General features: G+C 39.4%; 1 protein-coding gene across 13 annotated transcripts in view; it reads left to right on the top strand.

The window, feature by feature from the left end:
* TRMT9B (tRNA methyltransferase 9B (putative)) overlaps positions 1 to 21480 on the top strand; it is a 76490-nt gene that overhangs the window by 5040 nt on the left and 49970 nt on the right. For 8 of the 13 annotated variants that reach the window (XR_005216032.1, XM_037831271.1, XM_037831267.1 and 5 more), the window contains exons 2-3: positions 650 to 793; positions 19823 to 19904. The exons of 1 other annotated variant lie outside the window; for it this stretch is intronic. The gene's annotated coding sequence lies outside the window, so the exon portion shown is untranslated. Of the gene's footprint in view, positions 1 to 433; positions 794 to 19822; positions 19905 to 21480 lie in introns of those variants that run through there. 4 more of the 13 variants (XM_037831266.1, XM_037831268.1, XM_037831265.1 and 1 more) reach the window with 2 other exon arrangements.

Below are 21480 nucleotides of genomic sequence, written 5' to 3'. Positions count from 1 at the left end.
TATTAATGAAACCTAGCAGAGAAAGATCAGTAAAAACATCTTCTAATATAGTCCTAACATAATATTGAAGTTTTAAAACTTAACATATTAAATTTCATATTTTTCTCCCCTCTCATTCAGTCTGTGTTCTCCCTTCACTTCCTCTCACCCTCCAACCCTCTGGGGCATATTATTTTCAAAGAAATAGCATTTTTTCTCATCCCTTGACTATGTCTTCCTTATTTAGTACCTCCTTTTAAACAGCCAACTTATTACTGCCTATTCTTAGCTCTTTAATTGCTCCACCTAGGCATTCCAATAGAAAAAGGGTTATTTTCCTTTTTTATTTCACATGTTTTTGACACAGCCCCTTGTGATTATGTTTAGTCCCGGTTTTTTCTTTTCTTACTTGTGCTATATTTGCTTATTTATCTATTCTTGTTTGTACCAAGTTAGGTACATAAACAAAGTGTTTTATAAGCTCAGGGAGTAATTTAATGGGTGGGTTTACTTCAAATTCTCTCTCCTTTTGCAATACAGGATAACAAGGAGCTGAGGGTGGTTTATAACCCAGGCCTGGGGCATCTGCTCACTGAGAGAGGCTCTGGATAATCAACTGTACGCCTCTTCCACAGAAATCCAAAACACCATGCCTTATGTTTTCCCGCAGCTTGCCTGAAGGTGATTTGGGATCTTGGTTACCTTGGAGTCTGGCTGTTTTCTAAAGGGAGCCACTTGTTTCCAGGAACTCCCTTCTCCCTTTGCCTTTGGCTGCCGCTGGCATTGCAGACTCTTGAACTTCTCAGCTACACAGGTAGGCTGCTGTAGGGGAGAAGCCTCTCTAGCTAAGGTTAACCTAGCACTTCTGCAAAGTTCATGATTCTCCTGTAGTCTGAGCTAGCTCCCTGGGTGTGAATCACGACCAGTTACCCAAGCCTCTGGCCACACCTCAGGTTTCATTCTGTAAAATGGGACTAGCAATAGTTCCCACACCATAGGGCTGTAGCGAGGCTTAAATGAGATTGTACAGAGTGCTGTCACATAGAGTACAATACATACATAGATGCCAGCCATGGTCATTATTTTTAAATAGTGATATGGTGGAAAGAGCACAGGACCTGGAGTCAGAACAACTAGATTCCAGAACTGGCACCACTACCCACCTATCAGATCCTGAGCAACTCACTGATCCATTCTTAGGCCTTGAATCCTTTACCTGGAAAGCAATAATTTCCCTGGCTGCCTCAAAGATTTATGATCATTATTTTCAGATAATGATCGAGAAAACAGGATATGAGACTGACTTAGTGGCTTTCAACTTCTTTAAACTATGGAACCCCTTTTTTCAGACTGAAAGTCTGGTAGAGGCTTGCTATACAGAAGGGAAAAGCTAGAACTACTGGTGGAAAAGGGAAGGACTGGGGGCTGTGCCCTGCTGCCTGTCACCATCCCCTAAAACACCCTGTCAAACTTGAAGGGAGGCAGAGTTAGAAAATTCCCAAACTAGCAATTTCTAATGTGCTTTCTAGGGCCCTCACATTCTGTGCATTTATGACTTACGTAATCGCTATGGCAGAAGTTGACTGATAGGGATGTAACAACACAGCCAGAAACAAGCAAAAAGGGCTTTTTGCTTAATATTCTAATAACTGTGAAATTTGAATCAGAACTGCTTATTCCTATTCTCCGAGTCTGTCTGTTAAACCAAGTATAAATATACTGTCTCTCTGGCCTTCCACACAAGGGTTTAAGCTCTAGGGCTTAAACATATTTCTTTGACAAACATTTCAATCACATCACTCAGATCATATGTGGCTATTCATAATATAAAAGAATAAATAAATCACTCCTGATGAAATGTAATCCTATCTACCATAATAGTCCTTTATCTTTAGTCTTTTCCTTACATAACAAATAGGCTATGTTTTTTTCTTTTTCATGATTCTCCCCCAGCATAACCTACTGCCTTGATGTGTTGAACTTTGTCATTTCTCATTTCTCTTTCCTGAGCAATCAGTAGATTACAGACACTACTCCAGCTATTTTAGGTGGAAAGGAGTTAATGTGGGTGCTCAGAAGAAAGTTGGAAGGGATGAGGCTCTGAGCCTGGAGGAGTAACTCCCAGATAGCACCAATGAACTACCCCACCAGGGTGACTACCATCATTGCCACAGTCTGAAGTCTTGGAGTTAGAGCTGCCCCCTGGGCTACTGGTGGCAAACAGACTGCTTTGGCTGTGTTCTAGGGATCAGAGAATATTCTGCAAGTACCTCTTCACTGCCCGCCCCCCCGCCCCCGCCAAGCTAGTGGTTGAACATGGCCACCCACAACAAAAATATCGCAATAGCTTCCTTAGGTGCCTTCTGCCTCCCTTCCCATCCAGCTCATCTCACTGGCAGAATCTAATGTGTACCAGGACCCTAGCTGCAAGGGACTCTGGGAAATGTAGTTTGTAGCTTTCCAGCCTCTGAGGGAGAAGAAAACACACTTGGAGGAGATGGGAAAGGCTGCCAAGGGACAGTTCATGATGTCTCACATTTAGCTAAAACATATTTTATCAGAGACTTGGTTAGAATATCTCTTCAAAGCTTGTAGGGATTGACTTTGGAAGTTGATATGTAAGAATCAAAGAAGGTCCTGGGGAGGAATGTAGACCCGGCATCATGGGATGGAGAACATCTTCTTGACCAAAAGGGGGATGTGAAAGGAAATGAAATAAGCTTCAGAGGCAGAGAGATTCCAAAATGAGCCGAGAGGTCACTCTGGTGGGCACTCTTACACACAATTTAGACAACCCTTTTTAGGTTCTAGTGAATTGGAGTAGCTAGCAGTAAATACCTGAAACTATCAAACTACAACCCAGAACCCTTGAATCTTGAAGACAATTGCATAAAAATGTAGCTTATGAGGGGTGACAATGTGATTGGGAAAGCCCTAAGGACCACACTCCCCTTTGTCCAGTGTATGGATGGATGAGTAGAAAAATGGGGTCAAAAAAAAAAAAAAAAGGCACCCAGTGTTCTTTTTTACTTTAATTGTTCTTTTTCACTTTAATTTTTATTCTTATTATTTTCATGTGTGTGGTAATGAAAATGTTCAAAAATTAATTTTGGTGATGAACACTTAACTATATAATGGTACTGTGAACAAGTGAATGTATGCTTTGTATGACTGCATGGTATGTGAATATATCTCAATAAAATTGAATTAAAAAAAATTTAACTGGGCATCCTATATTTTATCTGGCAACCCTATTCTAAACCATAAGCAATATTTCTTGAAGAGTCAAAGAAAATTATTCTGGAAAAGGGTGATTTTTTTAAAGTTGGCATTTAAAAAATATTACCCCACTATAACATTTATTAATTTTTAATAGCAAATGCCTTCTGGCAGTTTTAATTATGGTGCCATTTTAATTGCATTTTTGTTTTCCCCCTAATTCCATATATTCCAAGACCTTGTCTTGTATGGTTGTTTTCGGGAACATAACCTCCGAAGTTGTCAAGGAAGTGCTATAACCATAACAGCAAACACAAATTACATTTGTGTGGTGATTTCACTTCCATATCCATCTTTCCTCACTGTAGTGAGGTGGTAACGTTATCCCCATCTCATAGCTGAGGTCAAAGAGAGTCGCTATGGTATGATCCTGTTCTGAAGCAGCCCAAGGCTGAGGGTGACAAAGGACATGACCGTCTGTGAGACCAAGGTGCTGCCCACCTTCCCCCCAAAAAAAGAATCATAGAAGGATCTGGGTTATAACCAATTTCCACTGCGAACACATGGATACTATAGTTATTACATGTGAAATTACTGGAAAAGGCGGCAAGCAAATAAATATCAAAAAATTACCACACGCCTGCCTCTGCATGTGGTACTATTTGAATATGAAACAATAATCTTTTAGTTTGGTTTGGTTAATCAAAGTAAAATTTCAGGAAAATTATTGGGAAAAAAGCTTCCCAACCAAAGTCCCAAGTAGCCTACCAGTTTAATGAACTTCAATACAAAGGCGAAATGTAGCATTCTATCATTGAAATAATAATCCCTGGCTGGCCAGTTCTTTCATTAGATGAATTATCTGTGTATCTGTGTTTCTACTCAATCTTTTCTTGCTTCTATGAGCTTCAGGGTGCTCTTTTTAATGATTCCAAGATAGAGATGACTTGTTTATTGGAGAATAAAATAAGAGTATGCTTAAATTCACTCTAATCACTTATTTCATACCCTGGTGCTTGTCAGATTTCTTTTTTGCAAACTATTGAAGTGGATGTGATTGGATGTCTACTATTGCTAAGTAACAAATTACCAGTTTATTTTTTACTCAAGTTACATTAGTACATCTAGCAGTTAGTCTTGATTATTGACTGAAATCATCTTATATTTGCCCCTGATATTTGTAGTTAAAAAATGAGAGAAGAATAGCTGGAGCCTCAGACCCATCCTTGGCCCCTGTGAGACTGTTGTCCTTATGCCGCACTTATAGTATTCTCAGGTAGAACTGTCTGGATCTAAGATTATATTATTATTTGATTATATTATATATGAAAATAATATAATAATATTATTATAGTATTTGATTAATTATAAGGAGACTAAATAGTATTAATCTTTCTATGTTAAACACACACATCAATAACCTCTGTAATTCTAGCCCCCTTCCCAATTTTTCTCTTTTATTCATATTTGAGAAAAATCCAGATTTTCCTCCCTCTCAATTATAAGGGTGATGAGTTCTTGCCTTATCCAGATATATGGAGCTTAGTTCAAGATTTAGTCATGGGACACAACTCCTTTTATGGACTGAAAATCAAAATGATCCTTTGATTTGCCAGTGTTTCACAAAGTAGAAGAACATCCAAATCTGAAATCTCTCTCTGGATAGATCATTTATGTTCCAAATGGAAGGGGGGCAGGGAAGAAAGAGCAAGGATTTTTGTTGTGGTGGTTTTATATTTGCAAGCAAAATTTGAGGACAACCAAGCAGGACTACTATTTGAACACCAATGAATGATTTGTTTATTCATTGACTCAGAAGTGGGTACTGAGAACCTATTTTTGAACCAGGATTTGTGCTAGATGTTACAGATAGTCTACTACACTGATAGTCTAGTGGGGAGTCATAATAGAGTTAGAGCAACGTGTTCCTCTTATTATGAGCATGGAGAACAAGGGCTTCCTCAGAGAGAAAGAGGTCTACCTTCTCAAAAGTTTCAAATATTCTGACTTCAAAGAATATTTGCTGATATTTTTAGCAACAACAAAACAACAAGAAGACAGCCAAGAGAGGCAAAAAACAGCAACTGTCTGGGACCACGTCTTTCTTTTATCTGTTCCCTTTAAGCCACAAAAATTGATGTAAGTGAGCTCATCAAAAGAAGGTTTTAGTGGTTAACAAAATATTGAGTTTATAGGAAAAGAGGATCTTTTTTTGGGACTCTAGTAATTAGTGATTGTCTTAACACTCAGGCTGTTGGGACAAATACCACACCCCGGGGGTAGTTTAAACAACAGTAATTTATTGGCTCATGGTTTCAGAGCCTGGAAGGCTGCTTCCCCCTGGGATCGGCAGCGTTCTGTCTGTCTGGCTGCCCTTGGTTTCCCTGGCTTTTCCGTCACATGGCAATATGCTTTCTTTTCTCCTGCTGACTTCCGGCTTTGGGTCCTCCCCTGTGACTTTCTCTTTATGAGGCCACCATTATTAGGATTAAGATCCAACCTGATTTAGTTAGCCACACCCTAAATAAAATTAGCATCATTTAAAGGTCTAATTTACCACAGATTCACACCCAGAGGAATGGGATGACAAACATGATTTTTCCTGGGGGGTACATAATTCAATCTATGAGAGTAATCTTCCAAAAATTATCACAGCTCATAACATTCTACAGGGCATTAAGTAATTATAGTAATTTCATAAAATGCAGCACATTCTGAATGGGAAGACATTTACAGATGGAGATGGAAAGTAATAATTTATGCAGTTATGAAATGAGATCTAGAGTGACTGTGTAACTTTTTGCCCAGAGTGGGGCACTTTTGAGAGTGAAAGGACACTATTAATGATTATCCTGGGAAGAAAGGCATATTCAGGGACTGCCCCAGCAAGCCAGGATTTGTGGTCACCAAGATTAAGGTGTTAGTTGTGAACATGATTGCAGCAATTGCAGTATTACTTTTTAAATATAGAAATTTAAGATGGAGGGAAAAGAGAAGGCTCTTTTTGATCATCCTTCAGCACAGTCCTCTGGCAGAGCTGAGTCCAGCCATACCCCTGCAGAATGCACCAGAAAACACAGTTGTTGCAGGTAATCTAACAAAACTTGCTCCTAGAGAAAGTATCCAGGGCCTCAAATTTCATCCCCACACAAGAAAGGGAATTAGTTAATCTGTCACAACTACAACAGTGCATGAGCCACGGACGTCTCTTGGTGAAAAGGGTTGGCATCCGGAATACCAGACACTGAGTCAAGTGAATGGCCTTCAGTGGCACAAAGAACCAGGAAATCAATAGCTTTAGGTTGAAAACAGCCAGCTCTGCATGACCAAGAATATCTCTAACACAGGGGGCCTTCAACTTCCTGGAGAAAGGCAACAGAACCAACAAAAATCTGTTGTTTTGGCAGTGACACATCCCAAAGTAATTTGGGCAGAGAATAAAAATATATTTGCAGGACCCCCTTGAGGAACTGGAGGAACATGCAGAAGAGTTGGACTTCCTCAGCTGGACTGATGCTGATGTTGTCACAGACATTGAGGACTGGCAGTTTTGATGGGATGAGCCCTCTATCATGGGACTTGCCCTTATGAAGCTCGTTGCTGCAAGGGAGAGGCTAGAGTTGCATATAATTGTGCCTTAGAGTCTCCCCCTGAGTACCTCTTTGTTGCTCAGATTCTCTCTAGCTAAGCCACCTTGAAACTCACTGTCCTCCCCGCTACGTGGGACCTGACTCCCAGGGGTGTAAATCTCCCTGGCAACGCGGGATATGACTCCCAGGGATGAATCTGGACCTGGCATCATGGGATTGAGAATATCCTCTTGACCAAAAGGGGGATATGAAATGAAATGAAATAAAGTTTCAGTGGCTGAGAGATTCCAAATGGAGTTGAGAGGTCACTCTGGTGGGCATTCTTACGCACTATATAGATAACATCTCTTAGGTTTTAATGTATTGGAATAGCTAGAAGTAAATACCTGAAATTATCAAACTGCAACCCAGTAGTCTGGATTCTTGAAGATGATTGTATAACAGTGTAGCTTACAAGAGGTGACAGTGTCATTGTGAAAACCTTGTGGATCACACTCTCTTTATCTAGAGTCTGGATAGATGAGTAGAAAAATGGGGGCAAAAACTGAATGAAAAACAGGGTGGGATGGGGGGATGATTTGGATGTTCTTTTTACTTTATTTTTTATACTTATTCTGATTATTTCTGGTGTAAGGAAAATGTTCAAAAATAGATTGGGGTGATGAATGCACAAATATATGATGGCACTGTGAACAGTTGATTGTACACCACGGACGATTGTATGGTATGTGAATATGTTTCAATAAGACTGAATTTAATTTAAAAAAAAAATCTGTTGTTTTGGAAGCTGAGATGAAAGGACACAGGACACAGTGGAATGTGGACTTTCCAGAAACAGAGAAAATTATTTTACCTTCAGGTTGCCTTGGCTGCTCACAGTCAGAAACATTGGAAGTAGATATCACAATGCCCACGGCAAAAACACTGGGGAATCTGATCTCAATTTAGATAATCCCTTTATGTAAGTAGAAGCATCAAAATATATCTCTTCATCTGAAATTGTAAGTAATTCCATTTCTACTAAGGATTTATAGCTCCCAGAAAATAATGTTAACATGTCTGGAACAAATAAAGAATTGCCGCATTTACTGGATGGGAGCTGATCTATGTCCATTGCCAGCCTCTGTGTAGCCAACGTAGGAAGAGTGTTCACTTTTATAACAGCAGCCTTGAAGGAACTTCATGAACTTTTGGTCATCAGTAGTAAACCACTTCAGAAAATACATCTGAAGATACTGTCTGTAGCTGACAGCCAAACAGATATAAAAGAGCTTTCTGAAAAATGGATCCAAAATGAACATCTTAAAGTTGCTTAGAATGACCAGTGAGTAGAAGGCTGTGCTCATCAGGCCTGTGTCCACGAAGACTGAAAAATTAACAGGCACTTCACCAGCTGATGGAGTAGTATATGTAGAAAATACTAACCTCAGAGGTCCAGGTGATGGTATGTTAGGGAACATAACTCCAATTCAGGGGAATCAATAAATGAGAGAAGTTCTGCCACTTTAACCTCAGATGAACATCTAATTAGTTATACTGTAACTTAGGTGTAGAAATTTCACCCTCATTTTTAACAGGTAAGCTGGATTGGACTTCTGAGCAAACTCATTCCTTGCCATTCAGTTTCATATTGGTTAAAGACTTGGGTTAAGGTACACAGAGTCTATTAACAGAGAGGACTGAACCCAGAAAAAAATGTTGGTCTTGAAGCCACGAGGCCATTTCTTAAATTTGAACCACCTGCCAGCCCTGCATCATCAAGTCCCTCCAGTCTTCCACCATTAATTTTTCCTGTGCAGGCGTTGACTGGCATGTCTGCAAACATTGACAGACAAAGATGCATGCTGGCTTTACTCTGCAAGAAGCTCTTGGGACTTTGCATCAAGTTAGTGGCGATGCAGACCTAGCTCTTCTTGTTTTGCTAGCCAGGAATACTGCAGTTTCTACATAACAATGGAAGAGTGGGCTAGACTATACACTGTTCCTTACAAAACCTATATAAACACATCCACAACCATATGCATACCATACATATAGAAATCTGCAAGCAGAATGTTGAGCCAGATATTTGTAAAAGACTTTTTTCAGCCAAAGTAATTGATGATCTCTTGTCTGATGAATTTGTCTATTCTACTGTTTTTTAAAATTACATCTTTTGAAGTGCATTCTCATTAAGATGATGTATACTGGCATAAAATTAAAGATTTTGTATACAGCATACCATTTTAGAATGAGAGTGAATATTTGAAAAGCAGAAGCCCTTAGAAACCCCACCCCATGTGCAGCTAAAAACAGGTCAACTCAACACCTTGGCTCTATGCCCATGTCATAGGCAAGGTATAGTTTGTTGGTTTATGTTCTAGTTTGCTAATGCTGCTGGAATGCAAAACACCAGAGATGGATTGGCTTTTATAAAAGGAGGTTTATTTGGTTACACAGTTACAGTCTTAAGGCCACAAAGTGTCCAAGGGTATAAGTACCTTCACTGGAGGATGGCCAATGGTGTCTGGAAAACCTCTGTTAGCTGGGAAGGCACATGGCTGGTGCTTGCTCCAAAGTTCTGGTTTCAAAATGGCTTTCTCCCAGGACGTTCCTCTCTAGACTGCAGTTCCTCAAAAATGTCACTCTCAGTTGCTCTTGGGGTATTTGTCCTCTCCTAGCTTCTCCAGAGCAAGAGTCGGCTTTCAACGGCCGTCTTCAAAATGTCTCTCATCTGCAGCTCCTGTGCTTTCTTCAAAGTGTCCCTCTTGGCTGTAGCAAGCTTGCTCCTTCTGTCTGAGGTTATATAGTGTTCCAGTAATTTAATTCAGACCCACCCAATGGGCGGGCCAACACCTCCATGGAAATTATCCAATCAGAGTCATCACCCTCAGTTGGGTGGGGCACATCTCCATGGAAACACTCAAAGAATTACAATCTAATTAACACTGATATGTCTGCCCACACAAGATTACATCAAAGATAATGGCATGTGGGGGACATAATACATTCAAACTGGCACAGCTTAGTTGTCAGGTTACAAACTTTGGGCTACATAGTTTGGTGTTTGAAATTATATCCAGTCCCCTGTGTAGTTTGATTTGTCCATTATAACAGGAAATTGAAGAATAATTGAATGATTTTAGAAATGGGGGAAAAAACTATATGTTTTATTTTGACATCAACATTTTTATTACAAATTAATAGTCATCACTAAAGACTTTATGCAGGTTATTGAATAGTTTGTGCAATAACGTCTTTAGTTAAGGCTCTGACTGAGTAACTCATTTTCATGGACTTGTTAGATCTGTTTGTTTAAATTAGCCTGAAGTGTGGCATGTTGCTCTGGGCTGGGAGTCAGTACATGTTCGTTCTAAGCCTCGGTCCTTCAGAAACTAGTCATATAGTTTTCTCTTTTGTACTGCTTGGTTCTCAAGTATTTATAAATGCCATCAGTGGCATGACTTTCAACCCACTCTGACAGAGAGCCTAAATGTCACCTACCACACTGCTTCCTTTGGCCCCACTACCTCAGTGTGCCACTGTTTCCTGTCCCTGCCCTATTCGTTGCACTGCCTCCTCCTCTCGTGTCTTCCTCAGAACCACCAACACTTCCACTGATAGAACATTAGCTTGCTTGCTGGCTGGGGAGCTGACTCCCGGGTGATCAAGGGCATCAGAAAGAGTGCATCCTGGTCCACGTGCTAATGGTCAGAAACTGAGGTCCCATCCCATGGCATTCACCCGCTGTTTTTCTCAGGTGTGATCTAGGTTTTATAACCTAGTGATAGAAGAATGTGGCAGGTAAAGCTGAGAGACCAGTGAGGTGGAATGAATTCCACAGAGCCAGGGGGCAGTGGGTTGAGAAGACAATGAGAGATGAGGAAATAGGTGAGGCGCACAGACCCATCTTGCAAAGGAAAGGAGAAAGAGGAGGCTAAAGCCTGAGGGCAGAAGCAGGGTGTGGGGATAGGTTGTGGCTGTATGTGGTTGTCTGTGTGTATCTAAGGGGAGGGCATTCTGTGTCTGTGCTGGCTGAGAAGAGGAAGCTATTGGAGAGGAGAGACTAAAGCTGGGGAGAGAGGATTAACTAATGCCCTAGATAGGTGAGTTGACAGGGGTGTTCCGGTTTGCTAAAGCTGACGACTTGCAATATACCAGAAATGGACTGGCCTTTAACAATGGGGATTTATTAGATTACAAGTTTACAGTTCTGAGGCCATGCAAATGTCCAAATTAAGGCATCAAAGGAGCGATACCTTCTCTGAAGACCAGTTATCAGCGAGCTTGGGCTCCTCTTATCAGATAGCAGGTGACATCTGCTTGTTCTCTCCTGGGTTTTGTTGCTTCCAGCTTCTGGCTTCAGTGGCTTCCTCTCAGCTTCTCCGGGTCTTTTTTTGTGAGCATCTCTTAATTTCATCTCTTAGCTTCTTTATGTGTTTTATCCTCTTATAAAGGAATCCAGTAGGAGGATTAAGACCCACCTTAAATGAGGGTGAAATAACCTAATCAAAAGGTCCCACAATAGTTCTATAGCCAAAGAAATGTATTAAAAGAACATGACTCTTTCTGGGGTGCATACAACTTCAGATTACCACACGGGGTCTGATAATTCTGATCAGAAGGGACATACAAGATTTTGAGATAGAAGGAGGGAAGTTGAAGAAATTTACATTTTCTTAATGAAGTAGGAGCAGAGTTTGCCTGATGAGGCAATATTTTGTCAATGTCTTGGATATGGCAGGGAGAATTGAATGAAATTCCCCATATAAATCATAAGAGTTTAAGTTTTGATTATACAGCATAAGCTGTATGACTTAGCATTTTCTAACAATTTAGGAGGGTGTAAAATAAAGATATGATAATCAAAGTAGAATATTGGCCTTGCTAAGGAAAAAAGGACTTTAAAAAATTATTATCATCATATTTATTATTCTGTTATTTAGAAATATATTTCAAAACATTGTATTTCATCGATTTCTCTTTTTACATTATTTCACATTTCAACATCTTTGCAATTGGGGTGCACCTTTTAATCGACTACACATTAAATAGTTGTGCATATTACAATATAGATGGCATCCTTGATTCAATGAAATATTGTATAGCCATTTACAAGATATATTTCCATCTTGCCAAATGAACTTCAGGTTGAGTGTTTTGTCATTTATTTTTTTAATTTGTAATTTAGAACCAGAGCTCTGTATTCATATTTCATTTGATCTTTTTTCAAAGTAGATTATGATGAAAACCTTTGAGGGTTAAAAAAAATGGTAATTGTGGTTTTAAATGAGAAATTATGTGCTACGTGTCCTTATAGGCTTGTCTCTGAAGAAACAAACACAGTGATAAAATGGAGTATGAAAACTGAAAAAATTAAACTTTGCAAAACAGTCTGTTTTATTCTGTGCACAGACATAATAACTCCTGCTGTTAGAAGTACAATTTACAGCCACGGGAAAACTTAAAATGTCAAACACATTCTTATAAAATACAATGCAGGCTGCCTGCAAATGAGACCATTCTTTTATCTGGTGTACTTCCTCCTTCTGTGCAGCTTATATAATTGGAGCACTTACTCAGATATGGAAGCCCTGATGCGTGATGCAAAAATGCAAACCATGCCACCACCTTGTCTTCATAGGCATTAAGCAGGTGTGAGCTGCTGCAGACAACCAAAGGAACTACAAGCTCCTTGCTATTAAGGAGCTCAGTACAAATAAAACGGAACTAGCACTGAAATGAACACGCAGCCAAGAAATGGTGTCCGAGAGCACTGGTTAAAAAACAAAAGGCTGACAATCAGAGGATCAATGCCCAAGGACATTTCTCTTAGCTGGAGGTCACTGGGGCAGCAAGCCCTTCCCGCTGTCCAGACCACAGTTCAGAACCAAGAAGGTCCGTGATATCAGTACAGATATCATGAAATTTGTTTATACAAAGCTAACCCCTCTGATAACTCCAACAGTCTTTTTCTTCATGTTTGAGAGAGGGTCCCAACAAACTTAGTGTGGTAGTTTGGAGCTATGTACCCCAGAAAAACATGTGCTGAATCTTAATCCATTTGTGTGAGTGTGATCCCATTGTAAATAGGACCTTTTGACAAGATTCAGCAAAGGAGCGGCCTACCTCAGTCAGCATGGGTCTTCATCCTATCACTGAAGCCCCTATAGGTTATAGAGAAGGTCACACAGAGAGAGAAAGCCAGAGGGAGCAGGCAGAGGCTGAAGGTCAGTGGAATCCAAAAGAGAAGGGAGAGGCCAGGAAAGTCTGCCACATGCATAGCCATGTGACAGAAAAGCCAAGGACCAAGGATCACTGGCTGCCAGCCCCTAGAATGCCACCATCTTCTGGTAGAAAGCATCACCTGATGACATCTTAGTTTTGGACTTCTCCTGACCTCAAAATTGTGAGCCAATAAATTCATATTGTTTAAATCAAGCCATTGCATGGTATTTGCTTTAGCAGCTGGAAAGCTAAAACACTTGTTTATCTGATTTTGTTTAAGTCCCAAACAGACTAAAAGCAGCAAATGAGAAAGTGGAGGCGCTTTCTAGAGGCAGGCAAACTGATAGTGAGAAGGGACAACCAACAGCAAGGAAAGGCAGTGTTCCAGTTTGCTAATGCTGCCGTTATGCAAAATACAAGATATGGATTGGCTTTTATAGAGGGGATTTATTAAGTTACAAATTTACAGTTCTAAGGTCATAAAAGTGTCCAAACCAAGGCATCAACAGATGATACCTCCACTGAAGGAAGGCCGATGGCATCTGGAAAACCTCTGTTAGCTGGGAAGGCATGTGGTTGGCGTCTGTTGATCCCAGGTTGTGTCCCAGCTCCTCTCTCAGCTCCTGTGCTTTCTTGCTTCTTTCTCCCAGGACATTTCTCTCTAAGTGCCTGGGGGTTCTGTCTTAATGTATCCTGGGGAAACTCTTGTAGCTAAACGGCCTTCTGTCTGCATCTCCAAGTATCTCTAAGTGTCTGCATCAGCTCTTAGCTTGTCTCCAAAATGTCCTTCTCTGCTTCTCTGAGCACCTTCTGTTTGTGAGCTCTTTTACAGGACACCAGTGATTTAATCAAGACCCACCCTGAATGGGTGGGGCCCATATATCCATGGAAGTAATTGAATCAAAAGTTCTGCCCACAGTTGATTGAATCACATCTCCATGGAAACAGTCAATCAAAAGATTCCAACTTGATCAAGAAGATTGCCCCCACAAGATTGCATTAAAGAACATGGCTTTTATGGGGGACATAATATATCCAAACTGGCACAGACGGAGAAATGATTAAGAAGCAGAAACAAGTGCTCAAAACAAGTAACAGCCTGGTGCCACTTAGTTTAGCTGCAAACACGTTGTTAAGCCTTGTGGAGCATTGCTTCTCTATGATGCTTGCCATAATTATACTCTATGTTATTAAATAAAAGTTGATATTTATAAGCTATTTAGAAAGACATAAAAGTATGTGATATATTTTTGAAAGATTTCCATAAAAGTAATTAAAATAAATATTGCCGTGGTACTGAAAAGATTAAACCAGTTATTCTAAAATTAAATGATGTGTCCCAGCTTTTATTTAAATTGGTCTAAATTAGTTCAGTACTTATTGAGCAGAGAACTTCTCAAGCTAATAAAGGAGCTGGCATCCACAAAGATATCCAGTGTAGAAGTGACACATCATCCATGAGTGTGGGAACAAAATATTGGGGTGGGGGTGGGGTGGGGTTTGGTGAGGATTCTCACTTATGGGCATGGAATCAGGGAAATCATCCATCAGAGCCAGAACCTGAGTGCTTCCTGCAGGTTTGTTGAGGAATTGGACACAGTGGGAGGGGCCTGGTGGAGGTCTAAGACCTTGTTACAGCTTTAATTGTGTTCCCAAAAAGATACATTCACTTTTTCACTTTAATTTTTATTCTTACTACGTTTTGTGTGTGTGGTAATGAAAATGTTCAAAAATTAATTTTGGTGATGAACGCACAACTATATGGTGGTACGGTGAACAATTGATTATACACTTTGTATGACTGTATGGTATGTGAATATATCTCAATAAAATTGAATTATTTAAAAAAAAAAGATACATTCAAGTCCTAACTGTCAGTCTTGTGAATGAAACCCCATTTAGAAATAGGATATTTGAAGATGTGAATAGTTAAGGTGAGGCCGTACACTGGATTATTGTGGCCCCTGAATCCAATATGACTGGAGTCCTTAAGGACACAGCCATGAGGAGACAGACAGAGAGAAGATGGCCAGGTAGAAGAGGCAGAGATTTAATTATGCCACAGATTGCCGACAAGCAACCACCAGAACCCCACAGATTTAACAGGACGCATAGCCCTGCTGATGCCTTTGAACTTCTAGTCTCCCAAACTGGGAGACAATAAATTCCTGTTGTTTAAGCCAATTAGTGTGTGGTACTTTGTGACTGCAGCCCTGGAAAACAAAGACAGACCTCATTTCCCCCATAGTCCATCAAATAGTTAGTAATGTTTTTATTATTTTGCTTACATTTTACATTCTCCCTTTCAATTTTTAGATTAGGATATTATAGTCAGAAGGCATTTTAGGATCCGATAGTGTTAACTGTCATTATAGCTCTCAATTGTTAATATTCCAGAACTGTGGAAAATATAGTTAATAAAATTCTAGTTAGTGTGAAAATGATTTTTGTTATATTGCACTATATTGTGAGGCAGAAATGTTTGGTAGATTTTATGTTCAAATAATGCTTAACTCTAGGATTCTGGGCAAATCATTTCCTGTATTTGTTTTCTTTCTGAGATAATCATCCAATGATTATGTACAGGGCCCTGAAATCTTAGATCAGTTTAGTTGAATACTTAGTGCATTGGTTAAAAGCACAAGTAAAAAGTCATTTGGGCTGCTATTTGACACAGCCAGAGCAGTTAGGCAAGAAAAAGAAATAAAAGGAATTGGGAAGAAAGAAGAAAAAAATTTTCCTATTTGCAGATGACACGACCCTATATATAGAAAATCCAAGTGACAAGGTACAGGATCAACACACAAAAAATTAGTAGTTTTTCCATACACTAGTAATGAACAATCTGTAAAGGAAATCAAGGAAACAATTCCATTTACAATAGCAGTTAAAAGAATAAAACATCTAGGAATAAAGTTAACCAAGGATGTAAAGGACTTGTACACAGTAAACTTCATAATGTTGCTGAAAAAAAAAAAATTAAAGAGGACCTAAATAAATGGAAGGACATTCTATGATCATGAACTGGAAGACTAAATATTGTTCAGATGCCAGTGCTACCCAATGGGATTTACAGATTCAAGAAAGTTCCAATCAGAATTCCAACAGCCTTCTTTACAAAAATGGAAAAATCAAACATCAAATTCAAATGAAAGAGTAGGGTGTCCTGAAGAGCCAAAACCATCTTGAAAAAGGAAAACAAAAGTTGGAGAACTCACCCTGATTTTAAAACTTATTACAAAGCTACAGTAATCAAACAGCATGGTACTGGCACAAGGACAGACATACAGACCAGTGGAAGAGACTTGAGAATTCAGAAATAAACCCTCATGTCTATGGCCAAATGATTTTTGACAAGGAACAAAGAGCACTCGATGGGGTAAAACTGGGTATTTACATGCAGATGAGTGAAAGGGGACCCTGCCACACACCATATACAAAAATCAACTCAAAATGGATCAAAGACTTAAATATAAGAACTAAAACTATAAAACTCCTAGAAGAAAACGTAGGTGAACATTTTCAGGACCTCATTTTAGGCAATGGATTCTTAGATTTTACACCCAAAGCATGAATAACAAAAGAAAAAAATAGGCAAATTGGACTTCAAAGGAGTATATCAAGAAATTGAAAAGATAGCCCACAGATTGGGAAGATATATTTGAAAATCATATATATGATAAGGGCTTAATAAAGAACTCCTACAACTCAACAAAAAAAAAGACAGGTCAATTTAAAAATGGGCAAAGGACTTGAATAGATGTTTCGCCACAGAAGATATACAGATGACCAATAAGCACATGAAAAGATTCTCAACATCATTAGCCATTAGGGAAATGCAACTCAACACTACAGTGAGGTACCACGTCACACCCACTAGACTGGCTGTTATTTAAAAAAATGGAAAATAACAGGATGTGGAGGAATAGGAACACTTGTGCAGTGTTGGTGGAAATGTAAAATAAATGGTGTAGCTACTGTGGAAAACAGCGTGGTAGTTCCTCAGCAAGTTAAGTATAGAATCACCATATGACCCACCGACCCCACATCTAGGTATATACCCAAAAGAATTGAAAGCAGGGACTTGGCCATATTTGCACACCAACATTCCTAGCAGCATTATTCACAACTGCCAAAAGATGGAAGCAACCAAGTGTCCATCAAGCAACGAATGGATAAACAGATGTGGTATATACATACAATGGAATACTATTTAGCATTAAAAAGGGATGAAGTTACAATATATGTAACAACATGTATGAACCTTAAAGACATCAAGTTGAGTGAAATAAGCCAGAGACCAAAGGACAAATATTGTATGATCTCAGTCATATGAAGCAATTAGAACAAGCAAATTCATAGACTCAGAAACTGGAATATAGGTTACCAGGGGTGAAGGTGGGGGTAGTGAATGGAGAGTTAATGCTTAATTGGTACAGAGTTTTCTGTTTTGGGCGATGGAGAAGTTTTGATAATGGATGGTGGTGATGGTAGCACAACATTGTGAATGTAATTAACAGCACTGAATTATATATTTGAAAATAGTTAACATGGGAAATTTTATGTTGTATATATATTACCACAATAAATTTTTTTTAAAAAAAGTCATCCAAGGTTTTAGGAACAAAATATGTTCTATAATGGGACAAAAAAGAGGCAGAGCTAAATCTTGACCGTAGGGTGTAGGGCGTACAGCTTAAGGGCCTTAACTTCTGCCTCCTCTATGGGAAGACTGAACTCTATTAGGCTGCAGTGAAATCATAGGGCTGAGGACTATGGTGACTTGCTCACCCCAGAGATTTTTCTTGTGATAAAGTTGACATTTAAAGATGAGTTTTTCCTATTAGTGTTGGACTAACTCAGGTCCTCTCTATCTAGACTTGTTTTTAACTGTTCTCCACTTATGTGCTGTAACTAAACATGTGCTTTATTATTAAAGCAGCTCTTTAACATTAGTAATTTCTAGGTAAGGCAAAGCTGCCTGATTTTTCAAAATTTTTAAAGTGAGTATTCACATCCACAGTAGAATTACAGTTGTGCATCCACTTCGAGTGCCAGAAGGGTATTAAATACATTTCAGAACGTTGTCCTAATACCATATAGTAATAGTCAAAATGAAAGTAGGAACCGGGACTAAACCATTAATAAATGGATTTTGTAGCATTGTTACAAATTTAATTTTGTCGTTTTCATTGCTCAGGCCGAAGGACCTGATAATCAGCTTCTAAAAAGGAGAACAATTATATACTAATTAATATTTTAAATAAGGTACTATCCAAATCACAAAACACAAATCTACTAAGGGACTCTAAAGGTCTGCAGAAATATATGACTTTCCTGGGATGTGGTCTGTTTGATGAGGATGGGGCCGGCAAGGAGAGAGAGAAGTGAGCAGGGGTTCCTGATTTCTGCTCCTTTAACATAGAAAGTCGTGGGCTTGCTCTTTGGAATTGCTGGAAAAGGATTTTTCTTTCATCAACAAACATCCAGTGACAGACAGGTTAGTAATTTCTGATTTATTGGTCATAAAGATAAATCGATTACTGAAATCTCTTCATGCTTTCTAATCTGAGGTCTGAATTTTATATGGAATGCAACCAAATTAAGAGAAATCTTAAGACAGTGACGTTTTGAGGTGTGAGCTGGTGCCCACGTGGACTGTGTGTTCAGCTCCCCTCTGGGAAGAACCAATCCTCGAGATGGCGAGGACTCGACCTCCACACTCACTCACCGGGCACCGGGAAGTGCGTCTCCCCCTCTCCCAGCAGGTGTTTTCCTGTGTAGCGGTGTCAGTCAGTTACATTGAGGGGGTCATGGTAGATATGCAGCCATGCCATTTATTAACACTGGCCTGCCGAGTGCCACAGAGAGAAGCAATGGGTCTGAAGAATCCAGAAGTCCTCACCTGAGCATGCTTGTGCTTACATATTTATATAAAACCTAACCCCTCCCTCTTTTTTTAAATTCAGTTTTATTGAGATATATTCACATACCATACAATCATCCACAATGTACAATCAGTTGTTCACAGTACCACCGTAAAGTTGTGCATTCATCACCACAATCAATTTTTGAACATTTTCCTTACTCCAAAAAAAAGAAAAAAGAATAAAAATCAAAGTAAAAAAGAACACCTAAAACATCCCGTTCTCCCATCCCACCGTATTTTTCATTTAACTTTTGTCCCCATTTTTCTACTCGTCTGTCCATACACTGGACAAAGGGAGTGTGATCCATAAAGTTTTCACAATCACACAGTCATACTGTATAAGCTACATAGTTATACAATCATCTTCAAGAATCAAGGCTACTGGATTACAGTTCAACAGTTTCAGGTATTTCCTTCTAGCTATTCCAATACACTAAAAACTAAAAAGGGATATCTATATAGCACATAAGAATGCCCTCCAGAATGACCTCTCCACTCCATTTGAAATCTCTCAGCCACTGAAACTTTATTTTGTTTCATTTCTTTTCCCCAGTTTGGTCAAGAAGGTTTTCTCAATCCCACAGTGCCAGGGTCAGGCTCATCCTGGGGTCATGTCCCAAGTTGCCAGGGAGATTTCCACCCCTGGGAGTCATGTCCCATGTAGTGAGGAGGGCGGTGGGTTCACCTGCCGAGTGAAAGCCCCTCTCTCTTGATTGCACCCAGGTTTCTATCCCGGGCACTGGGACTGTGCTGCCTACTTTTGTGTTCACATAGCTGTGTACATCCACCTTCCTGTGTTTCTGTGTGATTTTGACATAAATAAATACATAACACGTGTATACACAAATATAAATTACATATTTATGCATATAAATAAATGTGTACGTGGTTATTTCAGGTCCTGGGCTACCTCATGGTGCCAAGCATCCCTTCAGCCCTTAAATGGTGATAACTCCAATCCTACTTGACTTTTCTTCCAGGTATGTGCAAACTATAGTTTACTTCTGGGAATGACATTATGTGAAAAATACAGGCTTCCTCCGATGTTATTACTAAGCAGACCAATCTGTTCTCACACTGTCCTTGAACTTTGGGTTCTGGGATCTGTTTTTTATGTAAGCCTGTTCTTCCTCTGCTCACTCCTTCTTTTGCCTTCTATGTTTTACTATATTCTTTATCACACAGGGCAGTAAAGAACTCTTGTGTGTCACATACCAAGGTATTCCACGCTCTATCGTGCCTGTGTGCCCGTTCCCTTCCCGGTCCCAGCCTTGGGTGAGCTTATGCCGTTGTTCTGGCCATGCCCTGCCACCTCCCGTTCCGTCTTACACATCTCGGTGTCGGTGGAAGGGAAGGGTTGGCTACCCCGATCTGGTCTTCTTTGAGCTTTGTAATGTATTCCAAGTTGTCAGACGTTCCACGTGGCTGTCAGTATTAATCCAGTTCCCCAGACTAGGGTCTTGAATATATCCAGACAAGCTTAAAAAGTATTGGTGATGGGAAATTATAATTTCCTTTGGAACTGGAAACAGGAATTGTCACCACAACTTTTTATTAGACTGCTTCCTCTCAGCCACTTCATGCTTCTCCAGCCTCTCAGTCTGCAGGGAGGAATGTGCTTGGGATTGGGATAAAAAAAAATTCAATTCTGCATATTAGTGATCGACACTTGAAAGTTATGCCGTGTTTTTGGAGTATTAAAGTGCATTTCTTTAGGAAACTCAGAGCATTTTAAACAAGGAAAGGCACTTTAGAAATGATCTGTACTTCTCTGTCTCTAAGAGAAGAGGACAGAGATGCCCAGAGAAGCTAATGGCTTTCTCCGGGTCACATCACCAGAGCTTGTGAGCCACATTTCCTTTTCTCAGGATGGTGGTTTTTCATCACACCAAGGTGCTCTGAGTTCCCCTTTCAAAGTTTTATTTGTGGGGTCTAACATTGGTGTTTTAATTTTCAAATTGTGTATTAGCCAGATTTAAAATGGACTTACTATTAAAACATCTAGTATAGTATCCAGTGCATAGTTAACATTAAAAACTATTTTATTGACTGAGTGACAATCTCATGGATAATATGGCCTACATACAGGAAAAATATGGAGAAACCCCCCACTGAGAAAAACTAGTAAGCAATAAGAAGGAAAGAAGACAAGAAATGGATACTGCTAAAAATTTCAGAAAAAGAGAGGTTTTCAAAGTTGAACCCCTTATTTTTTTCCCTGGATATATCTGCATGTGTTATAATTTTTATATCTAATATGCATATTTGCATAGCCAAATTATTTTTTGTTTTTTATATTTGAGTAAAATGTTTCCTATTAATTTATTCAACAAATATGATTGAGTGCTGGCCCTGTGCTAGGCTGTGTTCAAAGTGCTGGGTATACCTAAGTGAATCAAAAGATACCCTGACTTCACAGAGCATACAAGTTAGTTAGAGAGACAGTCAACAAATAACCAGCAGGATGTTGAGATGGAATTCTTTCTTGTCTTCTTTTTTGCTGAAGTACTATATTATTAGTCATGTCCAGTCAGGAAAACAGAAACTACACTAGTT

Source organism: Choloepus didactylus, chromosome 3 (assembly GCF_015220235.1).
Source record: "Choloepus didactylus isolate mChoDid1 chromosome 3, mChoDid1.pri, whole genome shotgun sequence".
Classification (NCBI taxonomy): Eukaryota; Metazoa; Chordata; class Mammalia; order Pilosa; family Megalonychidae; genus Choloepus; species Choloepus didactylus.
This window is presented reverse-complemented; position numbering and strand designations above follow the sequence as displayed.